The sequence below is a fragment of the Tamandua tetradactyla genome, chromosome 9, assembly GCF_023851605.1.
Source record: "Tamandua tetradactyla isolate mTamTet1 chromosome 9, mTamTet1.pri, whole genome shotgun sequence".
NCBI lineage: Eukaryota > Metazoa > Chordata > Mammalia > Pilosa > Myrmecophagidae > Tamandua > Tamandua tetradactyla.
The window spans coordinates 69,030,021-69,051,593 of NC_135335.1; the positions used below are offsets into that span (position 1 = coordinate 69,030,021).

Sequence of the window (21,573 nt, forward strand, 5' to 3'; positions counted from 1 at the left end):
CCTGTATTAAATAGGGCTTGTTCCTTGAAGACTTCAGTTTATTTCTAAATTTAGAGTTTAAAAGGTTCTTGTATGTTCTGAATTTATGAAAATGCTTTTCTACGTGCAGGAATAGACTAATTGTTTCTTAACAAATGAACCCTCTGTACATCTAATCTAAGTTTTCATTTTATTGCTTTTATTTTCATTTTATCTTTTCTTCTGGTTCCAGCTCATTTTGTCTAAGTAAATATTGCATCAGATTCTAAATACAAATATCAAGTATTCTTCATTCATCCTTTATCCTTTGAAGAGAGTTAAAAGAATATCCTCTGCCCAGAATTGCTGAAACAAATCAGGAATTAAAAAGGGAGCTGAGTCCCATATTCTCAAAAAAATAAGCTAGTACTACAGCTGACTCCTTGTTTCTTTGTGTAGATCAAAGATATCATCCATAAATAAATAACATCCTCTGTACTAGAATGTTAACTTTATAAGGATAAGGACAATTTGTGGCAATAATTGCTGTATCCCCAGTGTTCACATAGTATCTGTCATGTAATAAAAGCAATGAAAATATTTGTGCATCATGTGAATTAAAATATAACTTATGAATATATCTCTTTGAAGCTGTGTGAAAACCTGAAAAGCATGTCTTAAAACTAACCCATTCCTGTAGGTGTAAACCCATTGTAAGTAGGACTTTTAGATGAGACTACCTCAGTTAAGGTGTGACCCACCTCATTAAGGATGAGACATAATCCTATTACTGGAGTGTTATATAAAAGTAATGAAAACAGAGGGAAAGAGAAAAAGAAACAGTGAGCCACGGGATTAAGAAGCTGAAAGCAACTAAACCCAGAAGAGAAAAGAGAGGCCAGCAGAGGCTTCCATGTGCCTTCTGGTATCTCTGAGCAGTCTAGGAAATGCAAGCAACATCTTTTATCAGTCCCTATCATGAATACTTGATCCACAAAAATCTCAAGAAATAAAGCGGAGAAGAGAGTATTCACTTTTAATTTATATCAACCTTTGGAAACATAACAGTCTCAATCTCTTTTCTTTTTATAGGTTTTCAATTTTCTATTAAGAATAATCCACATTAACATTCTAGTCTATAATTTAGACAGACATCCTTTTTATCCCCCCACCAAAATTATTAATTCATGTGAGAGCCAATATATACCCTATTTATTAACATATATTTCTTCATTTATTACTCACTCACGTAACAGATATCTTTTGACATTCCAATATGTACCAGGCATTGTTCTAGGTATGGGGGTGAGAGTAGTGAACAAAGATTGCCCTTATGAAATTTAGCTTCTCTTTTAGTTTCATAGGTTGCTTGAAGCAGACACCATGGAATGATTGACTTAAATAATGGGAATTTATTAGCTTACAATCTGAGGCCAAGAAGATGTCCAAATCAAGGGAAAGTCAAAGCAATGCTTTCTTCCTGAAGACAAGTGACTCTTGGCTCCTCTGACACATGGCATATGTTCACATCTGCTTTCAGTTTCTTCTGTGGCTTCCCTCCTTGTTTTTATTCTATTTATGCAGCATTCTAGTACAAGGATTAAGTCCCATCCGGAATGAGGTGAGTCACATCTTAACTGAAGTAGTTTCATCAAAACGTCCTACCTAATATGAGTTTACACCCACAGGTATGGATTAGATTTAAGAACATACAGCTTCAGACCAAGACAGCTTCCTAATTAATTTTATTTTTAAAAATGGCATTTGTCACATGCAATTACTTTTCCTTAATATTCTGTACATATGTATATGTAAAGATAAAGAAAAAAGTAAAAGGAAAGGAAAGTTTTATTGTTTAACAAAGCCTTACCAAATTAGATTTTTTTTAATTGGCCATAGTGCTGGTTTCTCCTAGCTTTTTTTTGTGATGCACCTGCCTTAGCTATCATTCAAATGTCAGAGGTTTAGAACTTTATGTCCCTAATGAATCTGAATACTGAATGGCATTCTAGAATTCTACTGGAAATTTTTTTTCACTCTCACAAATAAGCAAATGAATACATAAATACACACAAGTCATCATGGTTGTGTTCACCCAGTTACTATTTTAAAAGCATAACTGAAAGGAAATAGGAAAATGTGCACACTGGCTGTGCCTAACTCTTCTACTAATGGAATTACAAACTTCAAGATGATTGAGTAGCATGGTTATTTCATAAGCACCACTCTGACAAACCCTCTCTTTAATTTTAAATATTATCTAACAGCTTCATAATGAAGAAGATAAATCTGGGAAGAACTATTATTGAATTTTACATAATGCAACTTTTGATTTAGGTCTATAACTATTGAAGGTAGACATAATATTTTCCCCTCAATGCTACTGCATTCTATATTATTGTGTTTAAGTTCCCTAGGCTAGTCAAATGTTTGTAGTTTGAACTGAAATGTTCTCTAAAGAAATAGATGAAAATATGGTCATGAAGAATTGATTACAAAGGGGGGCACAGTAAGTTCAGTGGTTAGAATGCTCATCTTCCATGCAGGAGACCCAGGTTTGATTTCCAGAAAATGCACCCCCCCTAAAAAAAATTGATTACAAGGGAATGGAAAGCAGATCACAGAAAAATAAACACTATTAATTTTAATGTTTGTCTTCCAAGTTTTGATAAGTATGCCAACATTATATTAATTTTAAAATATGACATTGTGAACTCCAGTCTACAAGATCATCAACTCAACTTTATTTTCACCAATGTACCATAAAAGGACTGCCACAGTTGTAACTATAATGAACTATGCCCAACTGGAAATTGGTAAGTTATTATGGCTCATATCAACAGCCTGAAAATCACAGTTAGCATAGCATGAATAAAGATAATAGTTGGTATTTAAACCCATAAATTTTTAGTTACACAATCTTATCAGCTTGTGCTCTTAAATTCTTCATTTAATTCTGAAATTTTGAAAATTTATGAAATCTGCATGGTAGAACTATGAACTTAATATAGAGAAGCACACTCTGCAGCTGTAGAGAAGCAAAAGTTTTAAAACATGCAATAAGGTTATTTCTGAAATGAAATTATCCTCTTTAGTACAGAGAAAAAGACATTGCGGTATTCTACTTAATCTCACTTAGTAAAGAAATGCATTCTACTATCTTTGCTCAGTTCTATGTAAGTAAAGTCAACCCAAGTATTATTCATCACTCAATTAAAATATATATATGACTCTGAAAGAAGATATAACCATGCTTTAAAGAAACATCCTTTTGAACATGAGCAGCAGAAATGATTTTTTTCCCTAAAGTTATTTTTGCTCACAGTGCAGTTATTTTTTTCCCTAAAAGTTATTTTTAACACAGTGCAGGAGAAAAACATAGAAAATCAATTCATGTTTATCAGAGATTCAAAACTTATGAAAAAATGTATTTGGCTTTCGCATGCATGCACAAAATTTTGGGAAATATCCTGATATATGATCAGTTTAATTTGAATAATCTTTTGTTTGTCATGAAATGTTAAGTGTTATAGGGAAGAAATTTACACTGGAATTTTAAGGAAATGTACCTATATTTCTTTCTTAATTCCGTGCCTTAAGTTACATGGAAAGAGTCCCATAATGAGTTGTTAAAATAAAAATCAGAAAATTTCAGATATATATACATATCATTAAAATTTTCTTGAGGTAAATAATTTAATTTGGTACCACCTTGAATTCAAACTTTTGAAGTGTTCATTCAATAGTTGACAAAATTATACATGCAAGCAACTGCTCTATATGCCATATACAGGTAATAGCCTTGGCTGCTTATTTGTTCAATTTTAGATTCATGATTAATTAGATTTAAAGATAGCATTTCTAAAACAAACTCATTTATGTATTTGAATTTACATACAGCAAAACATTGGAAGTATATTACCAAACATTAGCAGTCTTCACAATTGGGGAGAAGAAATGACAGTTATTTCTTTTATATTATTTTAAATTATTAAAAAGAATATATAATAACATTTATTTAAAATCAAATGATAAGTGATAGTAAAAGTGATCAGTGATAAGTGATCAGTATGCAGTACCATGGAAACATGACTAATCTACCACCATCTTGTAAAGAAGGGAAATTAGTCTCAGCATTGCTTTAGTAAATACTTATTTGGTTGTCCAATAAAGTCTTGTTAAAAATTAGCATGCTGTCTCTGCTTCGACTTTAGTTTCATGTGTGTATCAGAAAAGCAACTGAGTGCTCATTTCTGGATTTAGGCCTTGAAGTGGTCAACAAACAAAATAATCACCAACACACCCATAGTACTAATGTCATTGCATGCACCTTATTTTTCTAAGTGTATTATTTATGTTCATTGATCTTCGCAGCACCCAGTTGCTGAAGGCCTGTTTTGTTTTTCCCTGTTTTACAAATAAGGAAACCAAGGTCCACAGGGCTTAGGTAAATTGCCCAACATCCTGCAGCTCCTAAAGGGTGGAGCTAACGCTTGAACAGGAAATTCGACCTGGAAACATCCTGTCAATTGCTACCCAATACAAATACAGGAGTGTCCAGAGTGGTGCCTCGCCAAAAATCCAAAGAGATGGCACAGATGCTGTTTGGTTAATGAAGGTATTTTACTATGTATAATAATCAACAGATTAGACAATTTCTCTGTGTTTCTAGATTGTAAACTAATGGAGAAAGTATTGATTGTTTTCCAATAACCAAATGAGCTTTTACTGATTTGGAAATAATTATCAAAATTAAGTCAAAAAGAAGGTTGACACTGATCCTCTGTTTCCTTAAAAAGTTTTAATGCATAAAGAAATGTCTTATATTCTAAATATTCAATATATTTTAAAATATATTGATATTGGGATAAAATGTTCAGATCAACCACCTCAGGCTATCACAATGCATGACTTTTAAATGTTCCCAAGTTATTAAATTATTCTTCATTTAAAAGTTATTCTAAATTTAAATCTTATAGTATAAAGCACATTGATGTTAATCCAATCTACTTCTCATAGAAATAAAAATATTTTATCTTTGATCAACACTTTTCAAACAGAAAATGTTTTGGCGTTATTATCAGGAGCTATTAGAAGTACTAGTTTTCTAAAGGATTTTTTTTTTTTGGTGGGGGGAAGTGCAGGGTCCGGGAAGTACTATTTTTTTTTTTTTTTTTTTTTTTTTATGAGAACTTTTCATGAATAAGGTATGGTTGAATCAGCTTATAAATTTCAGGGATGAATTTTTCATAAAACATTCACAAAATTATAACAGAAAGAAATATTATTCTCAGTATCATTGCAAAAATAAAACCTGAAAAATATTATATCTCAGTATACAAATAAAAATAAAATCAGAAGCAGCAGTATTTCACTTTTTATTAATAGTTTTCACCTTTTTATAATGATTCTACAAATATTTTTTTATTTAATTGATAAAATAATCCTATAAAGCCTGCATGGCAAGAATTTCCTGCAGTGCTGAAAGATTATAAACAGGCTCACAAGAAATAAGCATTCGCTCTCTGGATTTCCATGTACTTATAAAGCATATAGTTCTAGAAACACAAAAGGGACCAGAATGCTAATTTTATCTTCCAAGAAGGACAAACTCTTGATCGAACCACAGTGAGTTTTGACCAATAAAACATTTTGCTAGTGAAAAACCTAAGATTCAGTCATTTTAATGTCTTGTCTAATATCTTACAGGTAGTTGAAAAGTCACTCTGCCTGTTGCTTTCATATATAAACATATTTTGTATTAGTTTTCCAGATCTGCTGTAACAAAATACCACAGACTTATTGGCTTACATGACTTAATTTCTTGTCTCACAGTTCTGAAAGGTAGAAGTCTGAAATCAAGGTGTCAGCAGGGCCAGGCTTCCTCTTAAAGGGGATAATTTATTCCATGCCTCTCTTCTGCTCCTGATGGCTGGTTGGCAATCCCTAGTAGACCTTGTTTTGTGGTGGCATAACTCAATCTCTGCCCCTGTCACATGGCCATCTCTATCTCTCTTTTCCTGTTTCCAAAGTTCCTTTCAAATAAGTTTGCATCCAACGCAACTGGGGGTTTGGATGTGAATAAATTATTTTTTTTGGGGGGGACACAATTCAATCTGTACATCTTTCAAATAATTCAATTATATTGATTAATTCTGAATTCCAGGCACTCTGCTGGGGATACACACTAAACAGGAGACTAAATTTCCCTTTCTCATCACCAAGATCCAGACTACCTCTTAAATATCTTTATTCATCAATATGCCACATATATTTCCCCTGTATATCCCACAAACTTGCTAATCCAGTGTAAGAACTGAATAAATATTAACTGTACATGTGCCTATTTCCATAACCAAATTCACACTCCCATAGGTACGACTACTTATGGCATTAAGCTTAGTGTCAGCACACAGATGTATTTTCAATGAATTAAAAGCATAAGTTGATTCAAGGTGGGTTTTAATCCTCATTCTAAAGTCCTTTGTAAGAGAATAAAACACATACAGAAGCTAAGAGATGATATTAAGAGAAGTAAAAGGGAGAAACACCCAGAGAAGTTTAGAATAAAAACCATAGACAGAGAAACTAGAAGCTGAAGCAATGAAACCTGGAAAAGAAGGACCAACAGATATTGCCCTGTGCCTTGTCATCTAACAGAGAATCCCAAGTTCTTGGTTACTAGTCTTCAGAGAAGTTTGGTGTTTGTGGTGAGCTATACAACTCCAAGTGGAGGACAAAAATGTTTTAGAAAATTCTTCAAATTTCAGAGTCTCAGACTACTGGATGTGGAAACTAAATTTTACAATGCAGACTGAAGAAGTATTTCTTAAAACCTGGATTCAGAATATCACAATCTCACCCATGTTTATGGAGAAGGTTTCATTGGAGATTTCTCCATCTATACTGTGCAACATAGCAGAACCAAATTCTGTTAACCAAGCTGGAGAATGTGTGTCTACATTTTGGGTGAAGAGCATATTTGCTGCCGATGGATATTTACCTGTATTTATACTGCCTAGAGCCCAAGAAGGAGTTTGCAGAAAAATGAGGCATCTTTAAGGGAGTATTCATAGCTAGAAAATTTGATGTAGTGCGAAAAACAAATCTAGGTGAAAGGGGAAGCTTACAGACTAGCCAACTTCAAAGAACGGCTCCAGGTTATGGGCATGTTAAGTTGTCTTTGAGAGAGGCAATTCCAGATACCATAAACCTAGAAGAACCTTTTTATATTACCTGTAAAATAACAAACTGCTGTGAAAAGACCATGGATCTTGTTTTGGAAATGTGCAATACCAATTCCTTCCACTAGTGTGGAATTTCAGGAAGACAGCTGAAAAAGCTACATCCGAGTTCCTTTCTCTGCCTTACTCTTACTCTACTGTCTTCAGTACAGGGGCTGCAATGTGTTTCCACCTTAAGACTGACAGACACATTCTTAAAGACAGTGTATGAATATGATGACATTGCACAAGTCTGTGCGGTATCTTCAACCATTAAAGTGGAAAGCTGAAGAAAATTTCCAATATTATGTTTTCCATTTAGTTTCTTAACCATTTCCTGTATTTTTGTCAGTTTGTAAAATGGTCAGTATAAGGGCAAAAATAAGTATGTACTATTTAAATGTTTTTCTTGTAAAACTGAGCTCTTTAAAATATTAAATATTTCTTTTAAAAAAGGATCCTCTGCTGATTTGATTTTGTGGATTATATTCTAAATGAACATTTGTGTATTTCTTGTACACATTATCTCATTTTGTTCCATTTTAGATGGCCACTGAACTTTGCTCTCCAAGAGCTCTACACTTAAGACCAGTTTTATCGAGCAAGCTCTAGAAAAAGGGTTAGCAAACTTTTTTCCATAAAAGGCTAAATAGCAAATAATTTAGTCTTTGACAGCCATATCATGTCTGTAGCAACTACTCTCAACTCTGCCATTGAAGTATGTAAACAGGCATAGAGAATTGTAAATGAAAGAACATGGCTGTGTTTACAAAAACAGGCCAGCTGGCTTTCTGGTATGCTGCTGCCAATTTAAAAGATAGTGCTGTTTCTAAATAAATAAACTAATAATTTTCTAACTCTAAGCCAAAAGGTCCTGTTGTTTGGGTTTTTTGTTTTTGTTTTTGTTTTTCTATTGAAAAATAAACCGCATTTTCATAAGGCACATTTAAAGGGTATTTGATCTTGAATGCTAGATCATGTATTAACATTAAAGTAAAGCTCTGTCACCACGTGTAATCAAACTTGTTTATTTAGGTCATGAACAAAACGGTGAGGAAGTTAAGGCTATCAACAACTTTGAACATGAAAGTTATAAAAGGTTTGAAAATTTTGTCAAGAAAACCAAATTTATGCTGTTGAATAGAAGCTATCCTACTTTGGTAAACTGAAATTCAAGAATTTATACATAGTATCTTAAATGTAAGAGTACATTAAGTCAAATACAAAAAATGGCTTTTCTGAAATGCCTAATTACTTATTGTCATGCCAAATTATTTGTTCCAAAATGAAAACTCTGTTCAGAATTGGATTACTAACTAATGAAAATCTGTGCAAAATAAAGCTCGAGTAGTATATTTAAAAAGCATATTTTAGATATGCATGAGATTTTGAAGGTTACTTCTTATCTTACAATGTAATTTATTGTGTTTTATATGGCAAAATAATAATCTAGTATAATATACTTACAACTTACCTATCTTTAATGCATTATTGTAAAAACAACTACTATATTCCAACATGAAAACTTTCTCTAATGTCTCAGAAACCACACTATCAGTAAACTGGCAGTGACAAATAATTTCTGAACTCCATAAATTGAAAACACCGTGGTTGAAAGTTAGCTACTTGATTTAGAACGTAATATAAAAGCCTGATGACATTTTTTCCCATTTCATATACAAGAAGAACTGAAGAGCAAAAGACAAATTGACTTTATCAAGAAAAATTGACAAATAAAATGGCTCGTCACTGCTATCTATCTTGATTCTTGTATTTCTCGTTCTTAATCATGGGCTGTTGTTTTGGATGCCAAGCTTTTGTTTCTCCATGGAACAATGTGTGTCAACACCTCAATTTCACTTATTAGGATTAAAAAATAAATTTTATTTGCTTTTCAAATCCTTTATTATTTTATCTTTGGGTTTACAATAATTTACTTTACTTTTATTTTTGAATTTTCTATTCCATTGTTTAACTTTTTAGATACTTAGAATCCAAATAGCACTTAACTAGAGAACTTGACTTTTGGTTGACCAGATTGCTCACCACCATGTATGTAGTTCTGAACAATGCAATTAAAACTCTGATGTTCAGATTTTGTCAGAGCCTTTGATAAATGAAGACACTGTATCTGCTCAGCTTACTTCTTTGGGTAGTTGTAATGATGAATGGAGGTAATTCCTATTGAAATTTTTTATAAATCATGAAGACCTCCACAAATACAAGGTGTAATAGCATATAACTATTCCCTCACAATATCTAAAACTATTGCTTTCTATATTGTGTATTTGTATAACTAGATTTGGTATGCATTAATTGATTCTATCACTTGTAGTAATTATGATCTCATGTAACATTTTTGCTTTTGTCAGTTCTTATAAGTAAATTTGTCCCTGAAAGTTTTTGAATCTGGGCTTCCAGATTAATTATGTGAGCTAGTTGGTGCCACCACATTGAATCCATGTTGCTGCACTGTGATCTTGATCAAATCAAGATGGTTGAAGTAAAGCACTGTGATCTTGATCAAATCACAGTGCTTTACTTCAACCATCTGAGTATAATCAAGAAAATGATATAATTTATTGTCCTAGTTACACTGAAGTGCCAAGTTAGCTTAACAGGCTGTCTTTCTACAAGTATATGACTTCAAATCAGAATACTGGAGGACATTCTTTGTTTTGATGCTCCTTAAATTTTAAGGTGATTTTGCATTTGTTTAACTATTAATTTTAAATCAAGCTAGGAAATATTTTTCTTGAGAATTTTAGTAGACAGAACATATATAATTACATTTTAATTGAGATTTTATTAGGGGATCACATTTATGAAAGTTTCCCGTTCTAAGGGTATTATTTTGGATAACATTTATTTGGCCTAGAATTTTAAGAGCAAAATCAAAGATAATTTTACAAATAATTCAATTATATAACTTAAAAACAATTTTCTGATAATTCCCCAAGAATAAATGATTAATTTTCAATTAACAGAATACCTTGTATATTAGTTTAGACAGCTCTAGTTTTATCATATGAAAAAGAGAAAAGATATTATGAATTTTTCCTAATTTTATAATATTTTCTTGTGACTATAAATCAGGATATTTAATATTACAAAAGTAATTCTCATAGTGCATAACATGAATTTAATTATTGTCAAAAATCGTTCAAATAACTGCATAGAATTGACTACAGGAGACTTTTAAAAATGAATCTGTTTTACTGATTCTATTTTCAAAGTAGGTTCATAGTTGTTTTATAAAAATGTAAACATTATGATGATTACTACCAAAAAAGCAGTTATTCAAATTATTCCAGGATAGATCAAGAAACAAAATTTGGATCATCACAAAATAAAGTCTGCAAGGCCAAGTCAGAGCATACATCATAATTTTACTTGAATCAGGAGTTATTATACATTTCTCTGAATATCTTAAATCTGAAGCACATGGACAGAGTTTTGAAAATGCAAAGCTGCAAGATTCCTGCTTCTTCAGTTTCTAACACAGGGGGTTTGGGACATGACTGGAGGAATATATCTATATCCATATATCTCTAGCTTTGTATTTATCTATACCTATACCTGCATTTGTGTATCCATATCTATAACTATTTATTACCATTCTCCCCAGTGATTATGATTTTCAGTAACATTTGTTAACTTTTGACCTAGATACCTGAAAATATTAAACCTTAATTGTCTAATTGCATCAATAAAATGTTCTTGATATGTGATTTTCAATTTATTTGCTACTTTGCACAATTTTGAGTTATCACTTGTATTAGTTAGGGTTCTCTAGAGAAACAGAATCAACAGGGAACACTTGCAAATATAAAATTTATGAAAGTGTCTCACGTGACCTTAGGAACGCAGAGTCCAAAATCCACAGGGCAGGCTGTGAAGCCCGATGACTCCGATGGAGGGTCTGGATGAACTCCACAGGAGAGGCTGACCAGCCAAAGCAGGAATGGAACCTGTCTCCTCTAAGTCCTCCTTAAAAGGCTTCCGATGATTACATTTAGCATCACTAATTGTAGAAGACTTTGGCTGATTATACATGAAATCAGCTGTGGATGTAGCTGACGTGATCATGACCTAATCCTATGAAATGTCCTCATTGCAACAGACAGGCCAGCGCTTGCCCAATCAGATAAACAGGTACCACAACTTGGCCAAGTTGACACATGTCGCTAACCATGACAGTCCACCCCTTGTCAACTTGGCACCTATATATATATATATCACCTTAGACCATACTTAATTTCCAAATGAAAACAAATAAGCACACATTTTTTTCTTTTACCTGACAATACTCAACTGTCCTGCATATAACTGGAAACATATTAAATCTCTCCAGAATAGGGTGCAAATCCTTGGACAACATTCATTCTTAAACTTGATATCTTATAACTTAAATAGTATAACATGAACAAAACAGCATTACAGTCCTCGTTTCTGTAACTGATCACGTGGTCGAAGTTCATATTTATCATTACCTTCTTCCACTACCCTTTCCATGTTCCCTTTCCCCTCAGCAAGCACTTCAGCTGGCCGTGGTTCTTTGCTTGGTGAGGTGACCCAAACCTTCATTCTTGAAGTTTCAGAGCCATTAGTAGTTCTGCCTGGATTGTGTTGTTGCAGTTTTCCATTGATTTTAATCGCAGGGCATGGTATATACTAATAGACACCCCAGGGGATCTCCTATACTCCAAGAAAACTCTTCTTTACCTCCATTATGTAGTTGCAGTCCTACTTCCTTCTGATAGTCAGGGTCAATTACCCCAGACAATAATGTAATCCCCTTCTAGGTGTGTTGATCCAGAGGCATAAGTAGCCCAAAGTGACCAGGTGGCAATCTTAACTTCCAGTTCAGTGGTATCACTGTTGTTTCTTCTGGAGGAAGCACACCCCATTTTGGAACTGAAACCTGTAGACCAGCAGAACTCAGGGTAGCAGGGACAGGAAGCAAAAATTTTCCTAGTGGATCACAAGGGGTAATAGTGAGTGGCACCACACCCATTTCCACCCCTTGGTTCCTGGACCCATGGATCCTGGCTATGGGAGAAACAGCACCATACAGCAGACGCTGATTCAGAGCATACACAGCTTCCTGGAGAACATTACCCCAGCCTTTCAAGTTTTTGCCACCTCGTTGGCACCGTAATTGAGTTTTCAAAAAGCCATTCCACCATTCTATCAATCCAGCTGCTTCTGGATGATGGGGAACATGGTAAGGCCAGAGAATTCCATGACAGCATGTGCCCATTCCCGCACTTCATTTGCTGTGAAGTGTGTTCCTTCATCTGAAGCAATGTTATGTGGAATACCATGACGATGGATAAGGCATTCTGTAAGCCCATGGATGGTAGTTTTGGCAGAAGAATTGCGTGCAGGGAAAGGAAACCCATATCCAGAGTATGTGTCTATTCCAGTTAGAACAAATTGCTGCCCCTTCCATGAAGGGAGTGGTCCAATGTAATCAACCTGCCACCATGTAGCTGGCTGGTCACCTAGGGGAATGGTGCCATATCAGGGGCTGAGTGTGGGTCTCTACTGCTGGCAGATTGGGCACTCAGCAGTGGCTGTAGCCAGGTCAGTCTTGGTGAGTGGAAGTCCATGTTGCTGAGCCCATGCATAACCTCCATCCCTACCACCATGACCACTTTGTTCATGAGCCCATTGGGCAATGACAGGAGTTGCTGGGGAAAGAGGCTGACTGGTATCCACAGAACGGGTCATCTAATCCTCTTGATTATTAAAACCGTCCTCTGCTGAAGTCACCCTCTGGTGCATATTCACATGGGACACAAATATGTTCATGTTCTTAGCCCACTCAGAAAGGTCTACTCACATACTTCTTCCCCAGATCTCTTTGTCACCAATTTTCCAATTATGGTCTTTCCAAGCCCCTGACCATCCAGCCAAACCATTAGCAACAGCCTATGAGTCAGTACACAAACGCACCTCTGGCCAGTTCTCCTTCCAAGTAAAATGAACAACCAGGTGCACTGCTCAAAGTTCTGCCCACTCGGAGGATTTCCTCTCACTACTGTTGTTCAAGGACACCCCAGAAAGGAGTTGTAGTGTTGTAGCTGTCAATTTTTGGGTGGTACCTGCTGAACCATCTGTAAACCAGGCCTGAATTTTCTCTTCCTCAGTCAATGCACTGTAAGGAACTCCCCAAGAGGCCATAGTTCTGGTCTGGGAAAGAGAAGGTAATGTGGCAGGAGTAGAGGCCATGGGCATTTGGGCCACTTCTTCATGTAACTTACCTGTGCCTTCAGGACCTTCTCTGGCCCTATCTCGTATGTACCATTTCCAATTTACTATAGAATGCTGCTGTACACACCCAACTGTATGGCTTGGTGGGCTAGAGAACACCCAGCTCATGATAGGCAACTCAGGTCTCATGGAAACTTGGTGACCCAAGGTTAAGCATTCGGCCTCTACTAAGGCCCAGTAGTAGGCCAAAAGCTGTTTCTCAAAAGGAGAGTAGTTATCTGCAGCAGATGGCAAGGCCTTGATCAAAAATCCTAAATGTCTGCATTGTGATTCTCCGATAGGGGCCTGCCAAAGGCTCCAGACAGCATCTCTATGTGCCACTGACACTTCCAGCACCATTGGATCTACTGGATCATATGATATGGTCCAAGTGGCAGAGCAGCTTGTACAGCAGCCTGGACCTGTCAGAGAGCCTCCAGGTCCCCATCAAAATTAGAAGCTTTTCTGGTTATTCGATGAATGGGCCAGAGTAGCACACCCAAATGAGGAATATGTTGTCGCCAAAATCCAAAGAGACCAACTAGGTGCTGTGCCTCTTTTTTGGTCATAGGAGGGGTCAGATGAAGCAACTTCTCTTTCCTCTTAGAAGGGATATCTTGACATGCCCCACACCACTGGATACCTGGAAATTTCACTGCAGTGGAAGGTCCCTGTATTTTTGTTAGATTTATCTCCCCTCCTCTGACACACAAATGCCTTACCAGTAAGTCGAGAGTAGTTGCTACTTCTTGCTTACTAGTTCTAGTCAACATGACATCATCAATATAATGGACCAGTGTGATGTCTTGTGGGATGGAGAAATGTTCAAGGTTCCTGTGGACAAGATTATGACATAGGGCTGGAAAGTTGATATTCCCCTGAGATAAGACAGTGAAAATATATTGCTGACCTTGCCAGCTGAAAGCAAACTGTTTCTATTGGTTCTTTTTTAGCAGCTGTTGAGGAAAAAGAATTTGTCAGATCAATAGCTGCATACCAGGTACCAGGGGATGTATTGATTTGCTCAAGCAATGATATCATATCTGGAACAACAGCTGCAATTGGAGTTACCACCTGGTTGAGCTTAATCAATAATCCACTGTCATCCTCTAAGACCCATCTGTTTTCTGTACAGGGCAGATAGGAGAGTTGAATGGGGATATGGTGGGAATTATCACCCCTGCATCCTTCAAGTCCTTAAGAGTGGCAGTAACCTCTGCAATCTCTCCAGAAATCGTGTATTGCTTCTGATTTACTATTTTGTTAGGTAGGAGCAGTTCTAGTGGCTTCCACTTGGCTTTTCCCACCACAAGTTAGAGGCAATATGGGGATTCTGCCTGTTGCTCAGTATGTCTATTCCAATTATGCATTCTAGAACTGGGAAATAACTACAGAATGAGTCCAGGGCACCACTGGACCCACTGTGAGATAGACCTGAGCTAAAACTCCATTGATCACCTGACCTCTATAAGCCCCCCTCTGACTGGTGGACCAGAGTGATGTTTTCAGTTCCCTGGAATTAATGTCACTTCTGAACCAGTGTCTAATAGTCCCTGAAATATCTGATCATCTCCTTTTCCCCAATGCACAGTTACCCTGGTAAAAGGCCATTGGTCTCCTTGGGGAAGACTTAGAGGAAGGTTAACAGTATAAATTTGTGGAAGTGTAACAGGGTTCTCCCACAAAGGGACCTGGCCTCCCTTTCATTCAAGGGGCTCTGGGTCTATAAACTGTGTCAAGTCTGGAAATTGATTAAGGGGCCATGACTCTGTCTTTTTGTAATTCAAGTTAGACTTCTGTTCACTTGACCTAGAACTCTTTTGATTATATACCTCAAACAAGAATTTAATAAACTGTCAATTTATTGTATTTCTAGGTACCCCATGATTTACTAGCCAATGCCACAAATCTCTGTGAGTCAGATTATTGCGATTCTTGCTTTGAGTTTTCTGTCTATTTCAATAACCACGTCTACCCTGTCTCTGGTGATTAAGTGCTGACACCTGGCTTCTGCCAACTTGGAATCAGGTCATCCCCATTGTATTTAAGGGTTCCAGCTCAGTGACAGCAGTTTCCACAGTAATATCTGACCTACAGAGAAGTGCAATTACAGAGTTCTTCAGGAATGATGGCGCTGTTCTAACAAATTTATTTCTCACTGTTCTGGTAAAAGATACATCCTCTAGACATTCCTGGGGTATAAGAACAGACTTTGCATGATAAATCCGCTATAACATTCCAATCTCTCCAAGCCTCTGGATCTCCTCATTTACATTATACCAGGGCAGTTCTGGCATTTCAACCTCAGGTAATGTCAGCCACCTTTTGATTCATGTTTCAGCCAACCATCCAAACACGAACATTTGGATTAACATCGAAGTTTAATGACTTTTCCAACCCCTCGAGCTATAACATTAAATGCAGAATCTCTGCTTAGTGGGTCCATTTCACTAAATTCAGCCTGATCCAGCCTTATATTCCTCCCACAATTATCCCACACCCTTAAAATACATTGCCACACATGTTCCCCTGATTTTGGTCTTTATAAATTGGAAAACTCACATAGTTTTTTTGCAGTATAATGCACCTCCTCATGTATGATACTTTGCACCTCACCTTTAGGGACTTGTTGGGATTTTAGTCTAGTTATAGGTCTGGAAGAAATGAGGGGTAGTGGGGGTGGGTCATTAAAAGAATTGAAGTGTCTTCCTAGTCATTTGTTTCAGGGCCTTCATTTGCAGTTTCATCTGGTGAAATAGAATTAATCACTCTAGGGCTAATCCCTTCAGGTGGAGGTCGGGTGGTCAACTCCTCAAAGCAAAACAGAGGTGGGGCAGCTATGCCCTCAGGGCAGAAAATTACAGGATTATCTAAAGAAGACTCAGCATGACATTGGGTTTCAACCTCTCCACCAACATCATTATCAATCCATATGTTGCCACCCCATTTTTCAGGGTCTCACTCCTTTCCAATCAATGCCCTCAATTTAATGGCAGACACCATGCAAGATTGAGATTTCAGTTTATGTTATAAAGTTGCTACTCTAACAATAAGATTCTGAGTCTGATTTTCAGAGATCTCAAGTCTATGGCTACAGGAAATAAGATTTTCCTTCAAGATATTCACAGAAATATCTATATCTGTCAGATGGCGCTTAAGCTTCTTGTTCTCCCTTTCATGCATTAATGTATACAGTATATCTAACAACAACCAACCAACACCTCTTTACTTACTATTTCTTCAAAACTCCGTAAAAGTGTCAAAAACATTATCGCCCAGAGCCTGGCTTCATTCAAGTGAAGCACTAGAAGAATCAAATGGTAATGTTTTGACTATCCCTTTTGCCAACTTACTCCTTGGATTGGCAATGTCATTCTGATTATGGGAATCAGAGTCCTTAGTGCCTTTGAGTCCAGTCAGTTTAGAAAACCATTCATAAAAAATCCAATTTTAAGATTCTTTTTCTTAAGAACCACTCTCTGTACCAAGTTGTATTAGGATTCTCTAGAGAAACAGAATCAACAGGAAACTCTCTCAAATATAAAATTTAAAAAATGCCACATGTAACTGTGGGAATGCAGAGTCCAAAATCCACAGGGCAGGCTGTGAAGTTGACAATTCTGATGGAGGGTCTGGATGAACTCCACAAGAGAGGCTCACCGGCTGAAGCAGGAAGAGAGCCTGTCTCTTCTGAATCCACCTTATAAGGCTTCCAGTGATTAGATTTAGCATCACTCCTTAAAGAAGACCCTCCCTGTGCTGGTTTGAAAGGATGTATAGCCCCTAGAAAAGCCATGTTTTAATCTAAATCCCATTTTGTAAAGGCAGAATAACTTCTATTCAATACTGTATGTCTGAAGATCATCTCCTTGGAGATGTGATTTAATCAAGAGTGGTTGTTGACCTAGGTGATGACATGTCTCCACATGATAAGTTTCTGGAGTCCTATCAAACAGGAAACATTTGGGAGAATGGAAGAGATTCAGAGAGAGGAGAGAATGTTGCAGCACCATGAAGCAGAGAGTCCATCAGCCAGCGCTTTGGAGATGAAAAAGGAAGATGCCTCCCAGGGAGCTTCATGAAAGCCAGAAGAGAAAGCTAGCAGATGACACTGTGCTTGCCATATGCCCTTCCAGCTAAGGGAGAATCGATGACTGTGTTCACCCTGTGCCTTCTCAGATGAGAGAGACCCTGAACTTCATTGGCCTTCTTGAACCAAGGTATCTTTCCCTGCATACATTTGATTGGACGTTTCTATAGACTTGTTTTAATTGGGACATTTTCCCAGTCTTAGAACTGTAAACTTACAACTTATTAAATTCTCCCTTTTAAAAGCCCTTTGGTTCCTGGTATATTGCATTCCGGCAGCTAGCAAACTAGAACATTCTCCTTGGCTGATTACAAATGAAATCAGCTATGGATGTAGCCAACGTGATCATGATTTAATTCTATGAAATGTCCTCATAGCAAAAGACAGGTCAGCACTTGCCCAAGCAGACAAATGGGTACCACCACCTGGCCAAGTTGACACATGAACCTAACCATGACAAGGGGAGTAGAAAATATGGACATGATTGATGCTTATAATAGAGCTTGTGTACAGTAAGAAACACCAGTATAACACCAAGTGAAAACAAGTAAAAGGACTGAAGAGAGTTACCAAATACCATTGTTTGCATATTCTGATTTGTCATGGCCCCAATTAACTCTTCCTCCTGGAGTTTAAGGTAGATAAGTAAGTTTTAACAATGGAAAGGCTTCTGCTTAATATATGTAAAAATACTGGTTCTAAGGGTCAAGATAGATTAAATTATGAAGAAACTTCATCCAAAGGATGATTCTCAAATCTCTGAGAGAAAGGCAGAGTGTTATGCTTGGACTTTCATTTGGATCAATGAATGAAGTCTACAGGGATAAAAAGTGAAAATGGGTTTGCTTAACTTCAAAGTTGTCTGGAAATCTGACAAAATGGTATCTCAGGATAGCAACAAAAGATGACACATGAGGTGTCTCAGGGGCTGAAACAATGTTATTTCTTTAAGACCCACTTTGCAAATAATTTACACCCTGTAGGTGCCAAGGTGGGGAAGATTCAGGTTCCAAATCATATTGCAAAAAGGATGCTATCAGGGCAGTCCATGGTGGCTCAGCAGGCAGAGTTCTCTCCTGCCATGCCAGAGACCCAGGCTTGATTCCCAGTGACTGCCCATAAAAAAAAAAAAAAAGAAAAGAAAAAAGGATGCTATCAGTAGAACACAGCTTGGATGAAGCCAATAGTTTTTGTTTACCAGTCCAAATGAAATGAAATTCATTGAGGCCGGAAAAAAGATATACTAAATAAAAATGGCAACATGGGTCTCTGCCCTCATGAACTGAGTCTCATACTTATTCTTCTAATTCCAGAGCCTTGACAAAATTAATCCTTCAGGTGATAAGGGAAGCAGTTATTGATATCAAAATCCTATACAACAGCTATAAATCTGATCAATACATGAAGCTAGGAATATCTTTTGCTTTGTAACTTCCAAAATAAACTGATAGTGCCTATTATTTCAGTGTATTACTTAGGTATAGCATGTACCCCTACTCCAAGAAAAAAGTTTTCTCATCACATATGATAGCTTACAAAGTCCCAAATGAATGGGTCTCCAATTTCCTGTCTTACCTCATCTCCTAATGCTCAATCATTGATGTACTCTGGTCCAATAAAATTGGCTTCCTTCTCTTCCTTGGTCATGCCAGGTTTATCTTTGCTCTACTGCTTCTTCTTTCTGAAACTTTTTCCACCTAACTTTCCATCATCTCTCTCTTCTCATTCAAGCTTTTCTTTGACATCAGTTTCCAATGAGGCCTACCCTATTATTTACTTAAATTCGAAGTTGCTTCCCAATTGTCTGGATCTCCCTTACTCAATTCTATTTTTTTCATAACTCTTATTATATTAAAACATATTTTAGTGTGTTAGTTTCCTAACATTTATCATGATACAACCTACTTGGTGTGGCTCAGTACCCAAGACCTCCCCGGGGGACACATTCCCCCAGATGTTTGGATTTGGATTGGCAATGGCTCTCTGCTGAGTGACTTTGAGGAAAATGTTTTCAGCCATACAGAATTTCCTTGTCCAAGTTCATTCTCCAGTTTTTCCCCTTGGAGGTAGCCCACATTCTTTAGGTGGTTATTGCTAGAGGTTGGAAATAAAAGCTAGGCCCATTGTGTCTATACTGATGGAATGCTCCAGCCCCAGAGTTACTGTGGGATGCTTTATTATGACTGTAGTAAAATTCAACTTCTCACCCTGCCCAATTCTACTTCCTTTCTCCCCACAGGGGTGTTGATTCTGAGGGAACACTTCAATAAATCTCCTGAAGATGAATTTATTCATTATGGGCCATTTCCTGGGGAATTGGAACTGAGGTGCGTATTATATAATTTGTTTAATATGCTTATTTTTACTGTCTATCACCCTCCTTAAATGTATCTACTCTCTAAGGGTTGGATGTCACATGCCCAAGTACCTGGCATATAAAAGAGGCTCAACAAATGGGTCATGAAATAGAGCTTAAATTATGAGCTAAATGGAAGAATAAAAGAATTGTCTCAATAATTAAATTAGATAAAGAATTCACATCTCAACACAAAATAACATGCATGTGGCATTTACCATATGATAATGTTTTTCTTTTGTCTATCTTATCATTTTTCTTTTTTTTTTTTTCCTACTCAAAATATTAAGATCAATAGTAAGGCCATGCATGTCTCACAGAGTCAAAACTTGAAGATCCTTTCGGTCCAAGGAAACTGGATTCTTTGTCAAGAACTTCATCATTAGGAGTTCATATATTTTCATGCTTAGGTTCTCCTCACAATATCAATTGAACTTCCTTGCCTTCTACTGTTTATTTCTCTTGTACCTAATAGCTTCTGCTCACAGTTTCTGTGTTTCTTAACCTGAACACACTTACAGCTCGGGATTGCTCATATGTCTTCATGAACTATCTCTGACCATTCACCCTCTTATATATAACATTTACTAATAGCTGAGTATCTCTCAATTTCTCAATTTAAAGGGCTCATTTGGGAAAAAAAAGGTTGATAATTCCTGGTTTTATCATATATTGTCAATAATTCTACATATTCACTGCTTTGTGTTGCATACTGAGCTCAGTCAAATCAACTGTAGCTGGGTGGAGCAGCCAGGTGGTGCAAACCTGACTATCAAAGGCTATGTCTTTGTGGGACCACTGAACAGGACTGTGTCTCTGAGATGCAAGTAAAGCAGCCCTGGCAATGGGCTGATCTAATAACACCTCTGTCTCAAAAGATCCCCAAATGCAGCACCCTCATCTGAAATTATATGAAATATAGCCAACACAGATAAAAATTTCCTCTATTTTTCTCTGTAACCTTCCAAAGTTATGATTTATTTAACATAGCCAATTAATATAAAAGGTGGGTGAGAATAATTTTAGACTATGTAAGACCTATTGGTGACTTATTATCAATAGGAAATATAAAATCCCTCTCGGGGTCTGTTCATGGTTTTGTGTGCATAAAACATTCTTCTCTTGTGAAATAGCCTCATGCTCAAGCTTGGCTGCTCTACAAACTTAATTCTATATTTTCATATATTCATTTCTAAAATAAGAAAAATTAACCCTATTCGTTTTCAATTGGATTATATTAATCTTATCATGGATTCTGTTTATAAGGACGAACCAAGTAGAAAAGACATCTAGAAAGTGTGTTCTTTGTCAACAGGCTAGTGAAAGAGAGAGAGTTTCTGCAAGCATGCTTGGAAACTGCCCACAACGGGGAAACACGTGGCCAGTCTTAGTTGCTATAAGTATTTCTATTGTGTACCCATGCTCAGAGAGTGAGGCTAAAAATGCATTTATCAAATAACTAAATAAACCAACCCAACAAATGGTGATCAGGAAAGCCTGCTTTATTTCCACTGTGGCTATTTCAGGTGTGTAGTTGCCATGACTGGCAGAAATAGATGACATGAACTTAGAGAACTCAGCGCAACCATCCCCTACTGTGTTAACATATGGTTTCCCTCTTTGATGGAATCTGAAGGTATTGGAATGAATGTTTAAACTTTCATTTTTATCACCTCACCTGAAATGGA

At 36.6% G+C, this 21,573-nt stretch overlaps 1 pseudogene; it reads left to right on the forward strand.

Moving 5' to 3' along the window:
• Window positions 1-2,713: 2,713 nt before the first annotated feature.
• On the forward strand, window positions 2,714-7,471 carry LOC143645719 (trafficking protein particle complex subunit 13 pseudogene; annotated as a pseudogene).
• The last annotated feature ends 14,102 nt before the right edge of the window (window positions 7,472-21,573 follow it).